The sequence below is a fragment of the Schistocerca nitens genome, chromosome 10 (genome assembly GCF_023898315.1).
Source record: "Schistocerca nitens isolate TAMUIC-IGC-003100 chromosome 10, iqSchNite1.1, whole genome shotgun sequence".
Classification (NCBI taxonomy): Eukaryota; Metazoa; Arthropoda; class Insecta; order Orthoptera; family Acrididae; genus Schistocerca; species Schistocerca nitens.
Genome location: NC_064623.1, coordinates 186863802 through 186879419, shown reverse-complemented (window position 1 = coordinate 186879419; position 15618 = coordinate 186863802).

The window sequence follows — 15618 nt, the reverse complement described above, 5'->3', positions numbered from 1 at the left end:
GGGGCGCGTTACGCACTAATTGCATTTCGATTGATTTCTTACCCCCATGTAACTTTACATCTCAAACGCACTGAAAATATCTACAGAACTCAACAGGGAACGGGGCTATGCGCTGTGTGTCTTACCTTCTTCCGTTCATACACAGTGCTATACTTGCTGTTAACAAAACGTCCTCCTTAACTCTTGGCCGGAAACCATATCACAGCATTTTTGCGTCGGAGGGCAGTTGCTCTACACTGTGTTTTGTGTTGTACGTTCTGTTGATTGCATATTACAGGCTTTCTCACTGCTCATACAAGTACTTGTAACTGAGGCAGCATACCGAAAAATTCATAATTACATTTTTACTCTGTAAAGAAATACTGGAGAGCACATGTCCGTTATCTCCCCCCCCCCCCCCCCCCCCCCGCTCTCTAGACGTTATTCCCTTAGGTTCGCAAATTTTTCAACCTCCCATACTGAAATGTTATGGCTCCAGACGTACTCTTCCTGTCGCAGCGTTGACGTACCTGCATCCATCATGGGCCTGTTGGACCGCGGGTCGCCAAGGGTTGTCGATGATAAGACGCAAGCGCTGGGAGGGTGGGGGAGGGTGTGACACCGGGGGTGGAAAATTGTGAAAGGAAGCTGGAAGGGGGAGGGGGAGCAAAGCCTGGCTGCCTTCCTCACTCACGACTGCCCGCCTTATTGGATCACACAGAACCTTTGGTTCATCGCGCCGCCCCAGTGTGTGGGGGGGATGGGGATTGCGAGCGTACATAGGGGGGGGGGGAGAGGGGGAGAAGAGAATTCTGAGGAGTACGTGGCTGAACTACCGTCTGAGGCGGTCGAGAAAACACTCCGAGCCATGCATGTGAGGGGCGTGGTCTTTGTTTAAATTCTGCTTCGAATCATGCTCTCTCCCTGGGCAAGCTACAGAGAAGCATCATTATTGTTACTGCCAAAAACGGTTTTAGTTATATTCACCGACGATACCTTCTAATATCGATCATCTTTGACTGTGTGGAAGCACTACTTATTTACGGTGTGTTGTTGTTGTGGTCTTCAGTCCTGAGACTGGTTTGATGCAGCTCTCCATGCTACTCTATCCTGTGCAAGCTTCTTCATCTCCCTGTACCTACTGCAACCTACATCCTTCTGAATCTGTTTAGTGGATTCATCTCTTGGTCTCCCTCTTCGATTTTTACCCTCAGCGCTGCCCTCCAATACTAAATTGATGATCCCTTGATGCCTCAGAATATGTCCTACCAACCGATCTCTTCTTCTAGTCAAGTTCTGCCACAAATTTCTATTCTCCCCAATCCTATTCAATACTTCCTCATTAGTTATGTGATCCACCCATCTAATCTTCAGCATTCTTTTGTAGCACCACATTTCGAAAGCTTCTATTCTCTTTTTGTCTAAACTATTTATTGTCCACGTTTCACTTCCATACAAATAATTTCGGAAAATACTTCCTGACACTTAAATCTATGCTCGATGTTAACAAATTTCTCTTCTTCAGAAACGCTTTCCTTACCATTGCCGGTCTACATTTTATATCGTCTCTACTTCGACCATCATCAGTTATTTTCCTCCCCAAATAGCAAAACTCCTTTACTACTTTAAGCGTCTCGTTTCCTAATCTAATACCCTCAGCATCACCCGATGTAATTTGACTACATTCCATTATCCTCGTTTTGCTTTTGTTGATGTTCATCTTATATCCTCCTTTCAAGACACTGTCCATTCCGTTCAACTGCTCTTCCAAGTTCTTTGCTGTCTCTGACAGAATTACAATGCCATCAGCAAACCTCAAAGTTTTTATTTCTTCTCCATTGATTTTAATACCTACTCCGAACTTTTCTTTTGTTTCCTTTATTGCTTGCTCAATATACAGATTGAATAACATCGGCGAGAGGCTACTACCCTGTCTCACTCCCTCCCCAACCATTGCTTCCCTTTCATGCCCCTCGATTCTTATAACTGCCATCTGGTTTCTGTGCAAATTGTAAATAGCCTTTCGCTCCCTCCATTTTACCCCTGCCACCTTTAGAATTTGAAAGAGACTATTCCAGTCAACATTGTCAAAAGCTTTCTCTAAGTCTACAAATGCTAGAAACGTAGGTTTGCCTTTCCTTAATCTTTCTTCTAAGATAAATCGTAGGCTCAGTATTGCCTCACGTGTTACAACATTTCTACGGGATCCAAACTGATCTTCCCCAAGGTCGGCTCCTACCATTTTTTCCATTCGTCTGTAAAGAATACGTGTTAGTATTTTGCAGCCGTGGCTTATTAAACTGATAGTTCGGTAATTTTCACATCTTCCAACCCCTGCTTTCTTTGGGATTGGAATTATGATATTCATCTTGAAGTCTGAGGGCATTTCGCCTGTCTCATGCATCTTGCTCACCAGATGGTAGAGTTTTGTCAGGGCTGGCTCTCCCAAGGCTATCAGTAGTTCTAATGGAATGTTGTCTACTCCCGGGGTCTTGTTTCGGCTTAGGTATTTCAGTGCTCTGTCAAACTCTTCACGCATCTCCCATTTCATCTACATCGTCTTCCATTTCCATAATATTGTCCTCGAGAACATCGCCTTTGTATAGACTCTCTATATACTCCTTCCACCTTTCTGCTTTCCCTTCTTTGGTTAGAACTGTGTTTCCATCTGAGCTCCTGATATTCATGCAAGTGGTTCTCTTTCCTCCAATTCCTCTTTAATTTTCCTATAGGCAGTATCTATCTTACCCCTAGTGATATACGCCTCTACCTCCTTATTTTTGTCTTATAGCCATCCCTGCTTAGCCATTTTGCACTTCCTGCCGATCTCATTTTTGAGAGTTTTGTATTCCTTTTTACACGCTTCATTTACTGCATTTTTGTATTTTCTCCTTTCATCAATTAAATTCAGTATCTCTTCTGTTACCCAAGGACATGTATTAGCCCTCGTCTTTTTAACTACTTGCTTTCTACACTTTGTAAATAATAAATACGACCAAACAATGGAAAATCCAGGATGAAATGTAACAATGTGGGTGTGGCTTCAGCTGCCAGAGACTGCAGTCATGAGTGTGTGTGTGTGTGTGTGTGTGTGTGTGTGTGTGTCGTCTATTTTTGAGAAAGGCCTTGTTGGCCTGAAGCTTATTCTGTCAGTCCTTTTGCTGTCCCTATCTACGACGCAGCATCTCTGCTGTGTGGTGAATATAATACAAACAGTATTCGGTTGGTGCAGAACTTCGTAGCGTTTTTTCATACGTTTAATAAGTACAGCAGATACACATAAAACAGACACTAATCATCAATAATACACTAATGGCCATTAAAATTGCTACACCACGAAGATACGTGCTACAGATGCGAAATTTAACCGACAGGAACAAGATGCTGTGATATGCAAATGATTTGCTTTTCAGAGCATTCACACAAGGTTGGCGCCGGTGGCGACACCTACAACGTGTTGACATGAGGAAAGTTTCCAGCCGATTTCTCATACACAAACAGCAGTTGACCGGCGTTGCCTGGTGAAACGTTGTTGTGATGCCTCGTGTAAGTAGGAGAAATGCGTACCATCACGTTTCCGACTTTGATAAAGGTCGGATTGTAGCCTATCGCGATTGCGGTTTATCGTATCGCGACACTGCTGCTCTCGTTGGTCGAGATCTAATGACTGTTAGCAGAATATGGAACCGGTGGGTGCAGGAGGGTAATACGGAACGCCGTGCTGCATCCCAACGGCCTCGTATCACTAGCAGTCGAGATGACAGGCATCTTAACCGCATGGCTGTAACGGATCGCTGAGTCAACATATGGGGACGTTTGCGAGACAACAACCATCTGCACGAACAGTTCGACGACGTTTGCAGCAGCATGGACTATCAGCTCGGAGACCTTGGCTGCGGTTATCCTTGACGCTGCATCACAGACAGGAGCGCCTGCGATGGTGTACTCAACGACGAACCTGGGTGCACGAATGGCAAAACGTCATTTTTTCGGATGAATAGAGGTTCTGTTTACAGCAACATGATGGTCGCATCCGTGTTTGGCGACATCGCGGTGAACGCCCATTGACGGCACATTGAACAGTGGAACGTTACATTTCAGATGTGTTACGGCCCGTTGCTGTACCCTTCATTCGATCCCTGCGAAACCATCATTTCAGCAGGATAATGCATGACCGCATGTTGCAGGTCCGGTACGGGCTTTTCTGGATACAGAAAATGTTTGACTGCTGTCCTGACCAGCACATTCTTCAGATCTCTCACCAATTGAAAACGTCTGGTCAATGGTGGCCGAGCAACTGGCTCGTCACAATACGCGAGTCACTGCTCTTGAACTGTGATATCGTGTTGAAGCTGCATGGGCAACTGTACCTGTACACGCCATCCAAGCTCTGTTTGACTCCATGTCCAGGCGTATCAAGGCCGTTATTACGGCCAGAGGTGGTTGTTCTGGGTACTGATTTCTCAGGATCTACGCACCCAAACTGCGTGAAAATGTAATCACATGTCTGTTGTAGTATAATATATTTGTCCTGTGAATACCCGTTTATCAACTGCATTTCTTCTTGGTGCAGCAATTTTAATTGCCCGTAGTGTATATCCTCCTTTAGTATTTACAAGAGTCTGCCGACGCTGAGGCAAGTTTCCGGTTCAGCAACTGCAGAAATCACATGGTTTTGAGGCGAAGAATTCATCGAGCTACGTTCGGAGCGCATTTTCGTCCGGGAAGGAAGTTCCTTGAATGTTGTTCGATAGAGAACGGAAAAATGTGAAAATCTGAGGTCGCAAGAGCAGGTGAATAAGGAGGGTGCGGAATGACTATCCAACCCAACTCGTCTATTATTATCGGGGAGTAGCATTACTTCACGGAGTCTTCATGGTCGTTGTCCTTGGACTCTGTCTGCTAGAAGTCTCAGCTGTTGACAGCTAATGCCAACAGTGATCGCTACGACACCACATCGTCGCTGTTCCACCAGCTGCATAACATTATCTTTTGTGGATGAGCTTAGGTCTATGTACGCGGAGTTGCTGCTTCTTTTGGGCTCAGCCATTGCTTTATTTTCCTTATGTTAGCATAAAGACACGATTACTCGTCACCAGTTACGATACAGGATAGGATGGCTCGGTGTTGTTCACGAGCCAATTAATGACGAGCATGCAGAGATGCACGTGTGCCCACCGGCTGATTTTTGTGATACTTGGCTTAGAGCAAGCGGTACTCAGACACCCGATTTGTGAACCTCTCCCATTACATGCAAATGTCGCACGATGGTAGAATGATGACCATAACGTTTGCCAGTTCTCGGGTGCTGTGACGTGAATCACTGCGGATTAATGCGTTTAAACGATCTTCATCAATCTCAGTAGGTCTCCCTGAACGTGGAGAGTCACTAAAGTGAAAACGATCCTCCTTGAAGCGGGAAAACCACTCTTGCCGTTGTCCCCATACACGGTACAAATGTTTCTAGTTGCCTCCGCTGCTGTCACCCCACTATTGGACTGACACAGAAGAATGTCCTGATCGTCCAGAACATTATCACCACCGACATTCTATCGATATAAAGCCGTCCAGGCGATAGCAGGGTCACCTGGCGAGGAATGACTGCGAGTCAGACACACGCACGGTGCATGCAGTATCAGTGAGAGCTCTGTATGTGTGTAGAAAGGAGAAGGCGGGCGATCTACACTACTGGCCATTAAAATTGCTACACCAAGAAGAAATGCAGACGATAAACGGGCATTCATTGGACAAATATATTATGCTACAACTGACATGTGATTACATTTTCACGCGATTTGGGTGCATAGATCCTGAGAAATCAGTACCCAGAGCAACCACCTCTGGCCGTAATAACGGCCTTGATACGCCTGGGCATTGAGTCAAACAGAACTTGGATGGCGTGTGCAGTTACAGCTGCCCATGAAGATTCAACACGATACCACAGTTCATCAAGAGTAGTGACTGGCGTATTGTGACGAGCCAGTTGCTCGGCCACCGTTGACCAGACGTTTTCAGTTGGTGAGAGATCTGGAGATTGTGTTGGTCAGGGCAGCAGTCGAACATTTCCTGTATCCAGAAAGGCCCGTACAGGACCTGCAACATGCGGTCGTGCATTATCCTGCTGAAATGTAGGGTTTCGCAGGCATCGAATGAAGGGTAGAGCCACGGGTCGTAACACATCTGAAATGTAACGTCCACTGTTCAAAGTGCCGTCAATGCGAACAAGAGGTGACCGATACGTGTTACCAATGGCACCCCATCCCATCACGCCGGGTGATACGCCAGTATGGCGATGACGAATAAACGCTTGCAATGTGCGTTCACCGCGATGTCGCCAAACACGGATACGACCATCATGATGCTGCAAATAGAACCTGGATTCATCCGAAAAAATTACACTTTGCCATTCGTGCACCCAGTTTCGTTGTTGAGTACATCACCGCAGGTGCTCCTGTCTGTGATGCAGCGTCAAGGGTAGCCGCGGCCATGGTCTCCGAGCTGATAGTCCGTGCTGCTGCAAGCGTCGTCGAACTGTTGGTGCAGATGATTGTTGTCTTGCAAACGTCCCCATCTGTTGACTCAGGGATCTAGACGTGGCTGCACGATCAGTTACAGCCATGAGGATAAGATGCCTGTCATCTCGACTGATAGTGATACGAGCCGTTGGGATCCAGTACAGCGTTCCGTATTATCCTCCTGCACCCACCGATTCCATATTCTGCTAACAGTCATTGGATGTCGCCCAACGCGGGCAGCAATGTCGCGATACGATAAACCGCAATCGCGATAGGCTACAATCCGACCTTTATCAAAGCCGGAAACGGTACGCATAACTCCTCCTTACGCGAGGCATCACAACAACGTTTCACCAGGCAACGCCGGTTCAAATTGGTTCAAATGGCTCGAGCACTATGGGACTTAACATCTATGGTCATCAGTCCCCTAGAACTTAGAACTACTTAAACCTAACTAACCTAAGGACATCACACAACACCCAGTCATCACGAGGCAGAGAAAATCCCTGACCCCGGCGGGAATCGACCCCGGGAACCCGGGCGTGGGAAGCGAGAACGCTACCGCACGACCACGAGCTGCGGACGCAACGCCGGTCAACTGCTGTTTGTGCACTCCTTCATTACGATCATGTTTCCAGATTGTAGTGACATTTTTCAACAAGATATTGCCCCTGTCACAAGGCATGGTGTGTGATGGAGAGGTTCCAGGAATGCAGTGGCGAGTTCCAGTTGATGTGCTGCCCCCCCCCCCCCCCATATCGTCAGATCTGAACACGATCGAACACGTCTGGGATGCGGCGAAGTGGTGTCAGAACGCATCGCATCCCTTTCCCGGAATTTACGGGAATTTCATGACGTGTGTGTACTGATGTGGTGACAACTCCCTCCAGCGACCCACCAAAGCCTCATTGCTTCCATGTGATGACCCGTAGCCACTGTTACCCGTGCGAAACATGGATGTACCATCTATTAGGTATGTGGTCGTAATGTTCTGGCTAATCAGTTGATGTCGAAAATGTTCCGATTTTTGCACATTGAACTCCATTTTCTAGCTCACACGGCTCCACTCACTAACTTCAATTGTCAATAAACAAACTCAAAAAGCAATGGTGAATGGAAAATAAAAAATGGCAATCGAAAAATCAAGCCATAGCAACCGGAAAACCATCATGTAACACAAAAATGCTACGAACATTCGTACCAACCTAATATGCACGAGGGCTGTTCAATAAAGAAAGATCATAATTTTTTATGGTCACAATTTATGGTGCTAAAATTTAATCTTATGATATTCTGTTAGCTTAATGTGCAACAAACACGCCGTAGTTGTTTCATTGTTGGGACTCCTGGTTCCTGCCTGTGAGAGGCAGGCAAGGTCGGACATGTTCAGCATTGCCTACCCCTGAAAAGAGGTAACACGCGAGGAACAATATGGGGCTTTGAAGTTCTGCTTTCGTCTCAACAAATCTTCAGCTGAGGCCTATACAATGTTACAGGAGGCCTATGGAGAGTGTGTTCTTTCCTACATCACAGCTCGAAGGAGGTTTAAAATATTTAAAGATGGGAGATCATTAATTTCAAGGGATGGTTGACCCGGTGTTCCAATTACTGCTGCTGTCGTTGTGAGAGAGGGTCGACGAATTGTCTTAAGATCACTTTCTGAAATACTGAACATTTCATTGGGTGCCACCCACACGTTGATGACATAAAAATTACACATGTCTGTGCGCGATGGGTTCCAAGATCGTTGATTCCCGAGCAAAAGGGCATTTGCGTGCAGGTCGTCATGCAGTTAAAGTTGGTGTTAGAGGAAGATCCGGAGTTTCTTTCAAATGTAATCACTGCTCATGAAACTTGTGGTTTATCAGCATGTTACACCCGCACACACACACATCAGTAGCTGGACAATAATACAGGAATGTCCTGAAAACATTGCAAGACCATATCAGGCGCAAAAGACCACATTTCCGTGAAGCGGGCTGTGTGCTGCACCACGATAATGCGCGGCCGCATATTACCAGCGTTGTTGCTGAATATCCTGCAAAAATCAACGTGAATTGCATCCCTTACCCTACCTATACTCCGGATTTAGCTACATATGACTTTTTTCTATTCCCTAACTTGAAGAGACGCCTTAGTGGGAGGCATTATCAATCTTCAGAAGCAGTGGTGAAGGCTGTGGAGGCCATTTAGAAGGACTTCTCAAAAAATGATTTCGAGCATGTATTTGAAGACTGGCGGAAACGCTGGGACGAGTGTATCGCATTCATGGGAGACAAGTTTGAGAAGGAATGGCACTGAGCACTATGGGACTCAACATCGAAGGTCATCAGTCCCCTAGAACTTAGAACTACATAAACCTAACTAACCTAAGGACATCACACACATCCATGCCCGAGGCAGGATTCGAACCTGCGACCGTAGCGGTCGCGCGGTTCCAGACTGAAGCACCTAGAACCTCTCAGCCACTCCGGCCGGCTTGAGGAGGACCATCAAAATTATGAGGATGAGTAAAGATATGTTGTCAAAAAAATTATGATCGTTCTTTATTGAACAGCCCTCATATAAAATAAAGAGTACTTATCGATAAGGAATAAACCGGCCAAGTACGAATAGGACTCTCTGTGGGTTCTATAAAAACTTAATTATATGGAGAAGAAAATAGTTTTGGTTGCTATGTTGAAATTATTGTTTATTTATCCACCAATGACAAGCATTCCGCCTAACTGAAGGCATCTTCAAATTTGGCCTACATTAAAATGCAGTTGAATCAGAAAGGCTTGACCCTACCTCGGGAATGAACAAAATTGGCAATATTAAAAATGGGGTTTACCGACAGATGTTGATAAGCAAGGTATGGATATCGATAGTAAAACATCCGCAAAATAAACTGCCCTCGGCAGGTGCAAGAAAAGTGGTCTAGGGAAATATACTCCCCCCTCATCTGTTGAGAGCCGCGCGGGATTAGCCGAGCGGTCTCAGGCGCTGCAGTGCGGCTGATCACGGCGGAGGTTCGAGTCCTCCCTCGGGCATGGGTGTGTGTGTTTGTCCTTAGGATAATTTAGGTTAAGTAGTGTGTAAGCTTAGGGACTGATGACCTTAGCAGTTAAGCCCCATAAGATTTCACACACATTTGAACATTTGAACATCTGTTGAGAGCAGGACATCCAATGGCGTTGTAATAGAGGGAATGAGTTAAAAAAAGCAAAACCTGCAACCATGCGTTTTCATGAAAGTTGTAGTTCACAAAGCGAAGGAAGGAAAAACCTATAACGATGCGAAGTTAGTTACCCCGCTGTGGTCCTGTGAATACAAGGCAGGATCAGACCTGTACAGTCTGTCAATTGGGAGCTATGCTTCTATATCCTGCGAACGTACGTAGTCTTGAACACCGAGGCACGTCTGGCCTATGGCAAGTGTGCCTTGACCACGGTAGATGGCGTTGGTTCACCGTGAGTTATGAAGCGCTATTTTGAATATAATTATTCAGAAACTTTTATAAGTAACTAATTAAATCGCGTTGAAACAAAGAGTCTGAAAAACTTACGTTATTACAGCAAGAGTTGTTAGTAAAAACGAGTCAAAGCTGACAAATAATAAAATTATGTGAATGTGACTAAGGACGTAAACCCAAAGGGAGTTTTTTAATCAAAAAACAGAAAACAGTTGAGAACAGAAGTTAAATACTAGGTGCAAGTAGTCATATGAAGTAGAAACTGGGCAGCAGCTATGCCCGCACACCTATCGTCGTCGCAACTGCACTGATATCGCTTCTACGTTCCACCCTTCGCCCCTTCCCCCCTCCCCCCTCCCTCCCCCCTTCGCCTTCGGCAACGGAGTTGATCTCACAAGTTTGTATGTACAGGGTGTTTCAAAACTGACCGGTATATTTGAAACGGCAATAAAACCTAAACGAGCAGCGATAGAAATACACCGTTTGTTGCAATATGCTTGGGACAACAGTACATTTTCAGGCGGACAAACTTTCGAAATTACAGTAGTTACAATTTTCAACAACAGATGGCGCTGCAAGTGATGTGAAAGATATAGAAGACAACGCAGTCTGTGGGTGCGCCATTCTGTACCTCGTCTTTCTGCTGTAAGCGTGTGCTGTTCACAACGTGCAAGTGTGCTGTGGACAACATGGTTTATTCCTTAGAACAGAGGATTTTTCTGGTGTTGGAATTCCACCGCCTAGAACACAGTGTTGTTGCAACAAGACGAAGTTTTCAACGGAGGTTTAATGTAACCAAAGGACCGAAAAGCGATACAATAAAGGATCTGTTTGACAAATTTCAACGGACTGGGAACGTGGCGGATGAACGTGCTGGAAAGGTAGGGCGACCGCGTACGGCAACCACAGAGGGCAACGCGCAGCTAGTGCAGCAAGCAGGTGATCCAACAGCGGCCTCGAGTTTCCGTTCGCCGTGTTGCAGCTGCGGTCCAAATGACGCCAACGTCCACGTATCGTCTCATGCGCCAGAGTTTACACCTCTATCCATACAAAATTCAAACGCGGCAAGAGACATTCGCTAACGATATAGTGCACAGGATTGATGACGGCGATATGCATGTGGGCAGCATTTGGTTTACCGACGAAGCTTATTTTTACCTGGACGGATTCGTCAATAAACAGAAGTGGCGCATATGGGGAACCGAAAAGCCCCATGTTGCAGTCCCATCGTCCCTGCATCCTCAAAAAGTACTGGTCTGGGCCGCCATTTCTTCCAAAGGAATCATTGGCCCATTTTTCAGATCCGAAACGATTACTGCATCACGATATCTGGACATTCTTCGTGAATTTGTGGCGGTACAAACTGCCTTAGACGACACTGCGAACACCTCGTGGTTTATGCAAGATGGTGCCCGGCCACATCGCACGACCGACGTCTTTAATTTCCTGAATGAATATTTCGATGATCGTGTGATTGCTTTGGGCTATCCGAAACATACAGGAGGCGGCGTGGATTGGCCTCCCTATTCGCCAGACATGAACCCCTGTGACTTCTTTCTGTGGGGACACTTGAAAGACCAGGTGTACCGCCAGAATCCAGAAACAATTGAACAGCTGAAGCAGTACATCTCATCTGCATGTGAAGCCATTCCGCCAGACACGTTGTTAAAGATTTCGGGTAATTTCGTTCAGAGACTACGCCATATTATTGCTACGCATGGTGGATATGTGGAAAATATCGTACTATAGAGTTTCCCAGACCGCAGCGCCATCTGTTGTTGACAATTGTAACTACTGTAATTTCGAAAGTTCGTCTGCCTGAAAATGTACTGCTGTCCCAAGCATATTGCAACAAACGGTGTATTTCTATCGCTGCTCGTTTAGTTTATATTGCCGTTTCAAATATACCGGTCATTTTTGCAACACCCTGTATATCTTGTCCCGGCTAGTAGAGAACCTTCCCCTGCCGTGTGGGTCGGGCATAAAACATCTTTGAATCACGTTGTGAATCTAATTGTGTAAACTAGCAGTTGAAAATTGATCTCTTTTCTATTTCCAGAGATATTTCATACACTTTCAACCACGACGTATCCAAAGACAGTGATTTTATTTATTACTCAGGAATAACATAGCAATCGGGTTTCAGTCTATTTTTTCTAAGTTTTGTTCTCCAAATAATTTGATTTAATTACCTTTGTAGTCAATATGCCTTTTTTAACTCCTATTATCTGTAACAGGTCGATCATCTTTTCTCAATAACCTTTGAATGTTCACAGATGTAATTGTCTATGTAATAGCTGATTTATAGGAATTAGAATACAAGGAGAAAGTCTCGTATATATTCTGTTTTATTGAAACAATTCACTTCTTAAATTAATGGGACATGGCACTGTGGAATCATTGAAGAAGGATTTGATCCTAGTGTGTATCGTTTCGGTATAATAACAGTCAGTGCGTACACATTCCTTCGCGTTCCTATCACCAAAGATATGATTTCCCATGAAACTGTCCTTTACCATTAATATCTGATAAATCATAAATATGTCTCTGGCTTTACAATGCCTAAACTTCTTAATTCTCACGACAAAAATTTAGCACAAATTTAGTGTTTTCACTGGTACTATATCTCACGTCTCGTTTATTAGTAGAATCGCCTTGACAATGATCGGCAAAGAGTCCAACAATTTTCTGTCCAAATATCTCCAAATAATCTATTATCCACCACTCCAATGTCTAATGCAGTTATTTGAATGATACTTAATTAGGCTTATAATCCCTAACTTCCGACTACCACGGGAGACTGCGTACATGCACCGTTGAAAACAAAGACTCAAGAGAGCTAACAATGCGGCGCGTTGGTTTATATATTATATTCAAAACAAAACGCAGCTCTGTTATGTCTTCCTTGAATTACCTTTCTACTACTTTGCGTTACTCTATTTCAAATATCTACTCTTTGTAAAATTTTAACTAACTATTACTTCGAAATAGAGCTACCGTTTTTGGCTCTTGGGTCATTTCGTATTACAGAATTTAATCTAATATTCGTTTCTGAATACCCACCCTCTAAAAATCGTTTACACAGGCCAAATGATAGTCAAATGCTAGACAAAGAAAGGTAATCTACTTCGCATCAGTTTTCGTTTTTTCCTCCTTCGCTTTCTCGACCACAACTTTCACGAAAATGACCGCTTACAGATTCTGCCTCTTTAAGTAATTCCATTTATTTGAAGGTCATTTGATGTTAAGCTTTTAATACATGACGGAGCATGTATTTGCTTCAACTGTTTTTCTTTTACATGATGAGGCAACTTATTTTTCGGATGCTGTATTATGATACCCATAACTTTCTTTCCAACATTTATCGACAAGTTCAGATTTTAATTTTCTTAATTTCGTCCAACCCCAAGACAGAGTCACAGCTTTCTAATTCGATTATATTTTAATGAGGGTCAGTCTGAAGATGCCTTGAATTAGGCAAAAGGTGAGTCATTGATGAATAAACAAACAACATCGCAACCAAAACTGTTTTCTTCTCCTCATCCTACATACTGGTTGCCGTATCACCAAGCCGTGGAGTGGAAAAACTTTGTAAACTTAATTACGTATGTAGATAGTTCATCTACAGGTTATGATGAGTGAGAGTACGACTATCAAAATGCGCGACATAAATAGCTTATGGGAGCCTTTATATTTTACGAAGTAACAGCTTTTTCATGAGATGAGAAAACATTTTATTTTCCAAGCACAGATCAAAAACTAACAAGAATAAACAACTCGTAACCAAGCCGACTACGGCAAAGATAAATATCTATCAGCTGCAGCTTTCACCCGCTGTTTTTTGCGCAGTGGATAAATGACGTCGCCACAAGCTGTATCTTTCAACTGCATTAATCCACAAGCTTAATTTTTTACAGCGCCATGGACCATAGGCTTAAGCTGTTTTACGTAGATTTCAATTTAGTACCTCTTCCCCTTCCTCAGAAAAAGGGGGTCTCAGCAGAGGGACAGACAGACGTACAAGAAAATGATCTTCTAAGGGTTCCGTTTTTATCGATTGAGTAGGGCCTACGGAATCCTAAAAAGGTCGATAAGTAGGCGAATACGGATACTAGAATGGTCTCCAGAACAGAAGAAACAGTATGTCTTTCATATACAACATAGGATAAAAAACAAATTTTGCTGAACCAGCGGAATTATGACAACAAGTAATACGATACAGAAATCAAATTCAGGGCGCACCAATAGCTGACGTCACAGCAGCCATCACGTGTCAAAGTCGACGCTCAGTACTACAGGATAATCTTGGCCCCTGACTGTCAGCTAGGGAATCTTTTGTCTCTGGTACGGAAACCCGGGGTAATTTCGTTCTTTTTCGCGGCACTGCCCCTCTGAAAATATTTAACGTCCTCTTGTCCGACTCATAAGGGTGCCCAGCCCATTAACTACCGGGGACTGTCTCATCTGCTCTTATTTTTCACAATGTTTCCTGCACACTCTCCTTTCATAAAGGGCCTTTCTGTTTCCTTCCCCTCGTGAAAAAGCACAAAGAGTGTCCTTGCGAGAAACTTTTGTACTCACGTTATGCAGCCGAAAATCTTTTTACCGTGATTATGTTAAGCTGCATGTGTTTTTCAGCACTTAACAACAGAAATGTAATTTCAAAATAATTATCTTCAAGTAAGCAGAATGTTCCTTTTTTCACTCCTTACGTAAAAAAAAAAAAATAAAATAAAATAAAATAAAAATAAAAGCAATGTACCCTCACGTTAGGCGGCGCTAAAGTCGTAAGCAGTTAATTGCAATGCTGTGTCCTCAGACGCTGTACGGTTTATTTTTGCTGCGTCAGTTCTAGCGTCTGGATGGTACGTCTAATACAGTTCAAGGATCTTCTTCGCCGGCCGGGGTGGCCGAGCGGTTCTAGGCGCTGCAGTCTGGAACCGCGCGACTGCTACGGTCGTAGGTTCGAATCCTGCCTTGGGCATGGATGTGTGTGATGTCCTTAGGTTAGTTAGGTTTAAGTAGTTCTAAGTTCTAGGGGACTGATGACCTCACAAGTTAAGTCCCATAGTGCTCAGAGCCATTTGAACCATTTTTTTATCTTCTTCGCCGTTAACGATTCGTTGTTTGCCGGATAGCAAAATTAGCTCAACAGACTGAATAATAAGGCACTGGAGCACTGTAGAACTGTAGAACTGTTACCAGGCACTCATGTGAACTTCCAATACTGACCACTGAATGGCAGAAAGGAGCTGTCGAAGTTGCGTATCACCAACACTACACAGCTGCCCAGTCTGTTGGTGTATCGCATACCGTCCGACGTGTTGTAATTGAGCAGACGCAGCCAAATGGTTCAAATGGCTCTGAGCACTATGCGACTTAACTTCTGAGGTGATCAGTCGCTTAGAACTACTTAAACCTAACCAACCTAAGGACATCACACAAATCCATGCCCGAGGCAGGATGCGAACCTGCGACCGTAGCGGTCGCTCGGTTCCAGACTGTAGCGCCTAGAACCGCGCGGCCACTCCGGCCGGCGGACGCAGCCAAACCCGCAGACGGAATGCCGGGAACCATAGCGTTCCCTGCCGCTGGACAACGCTCAGCCTGATCAGGAAATCACCAGAAGCAGCTGCTTCTGTGTTGTCAGATTTCCACGACCGAGCGAGG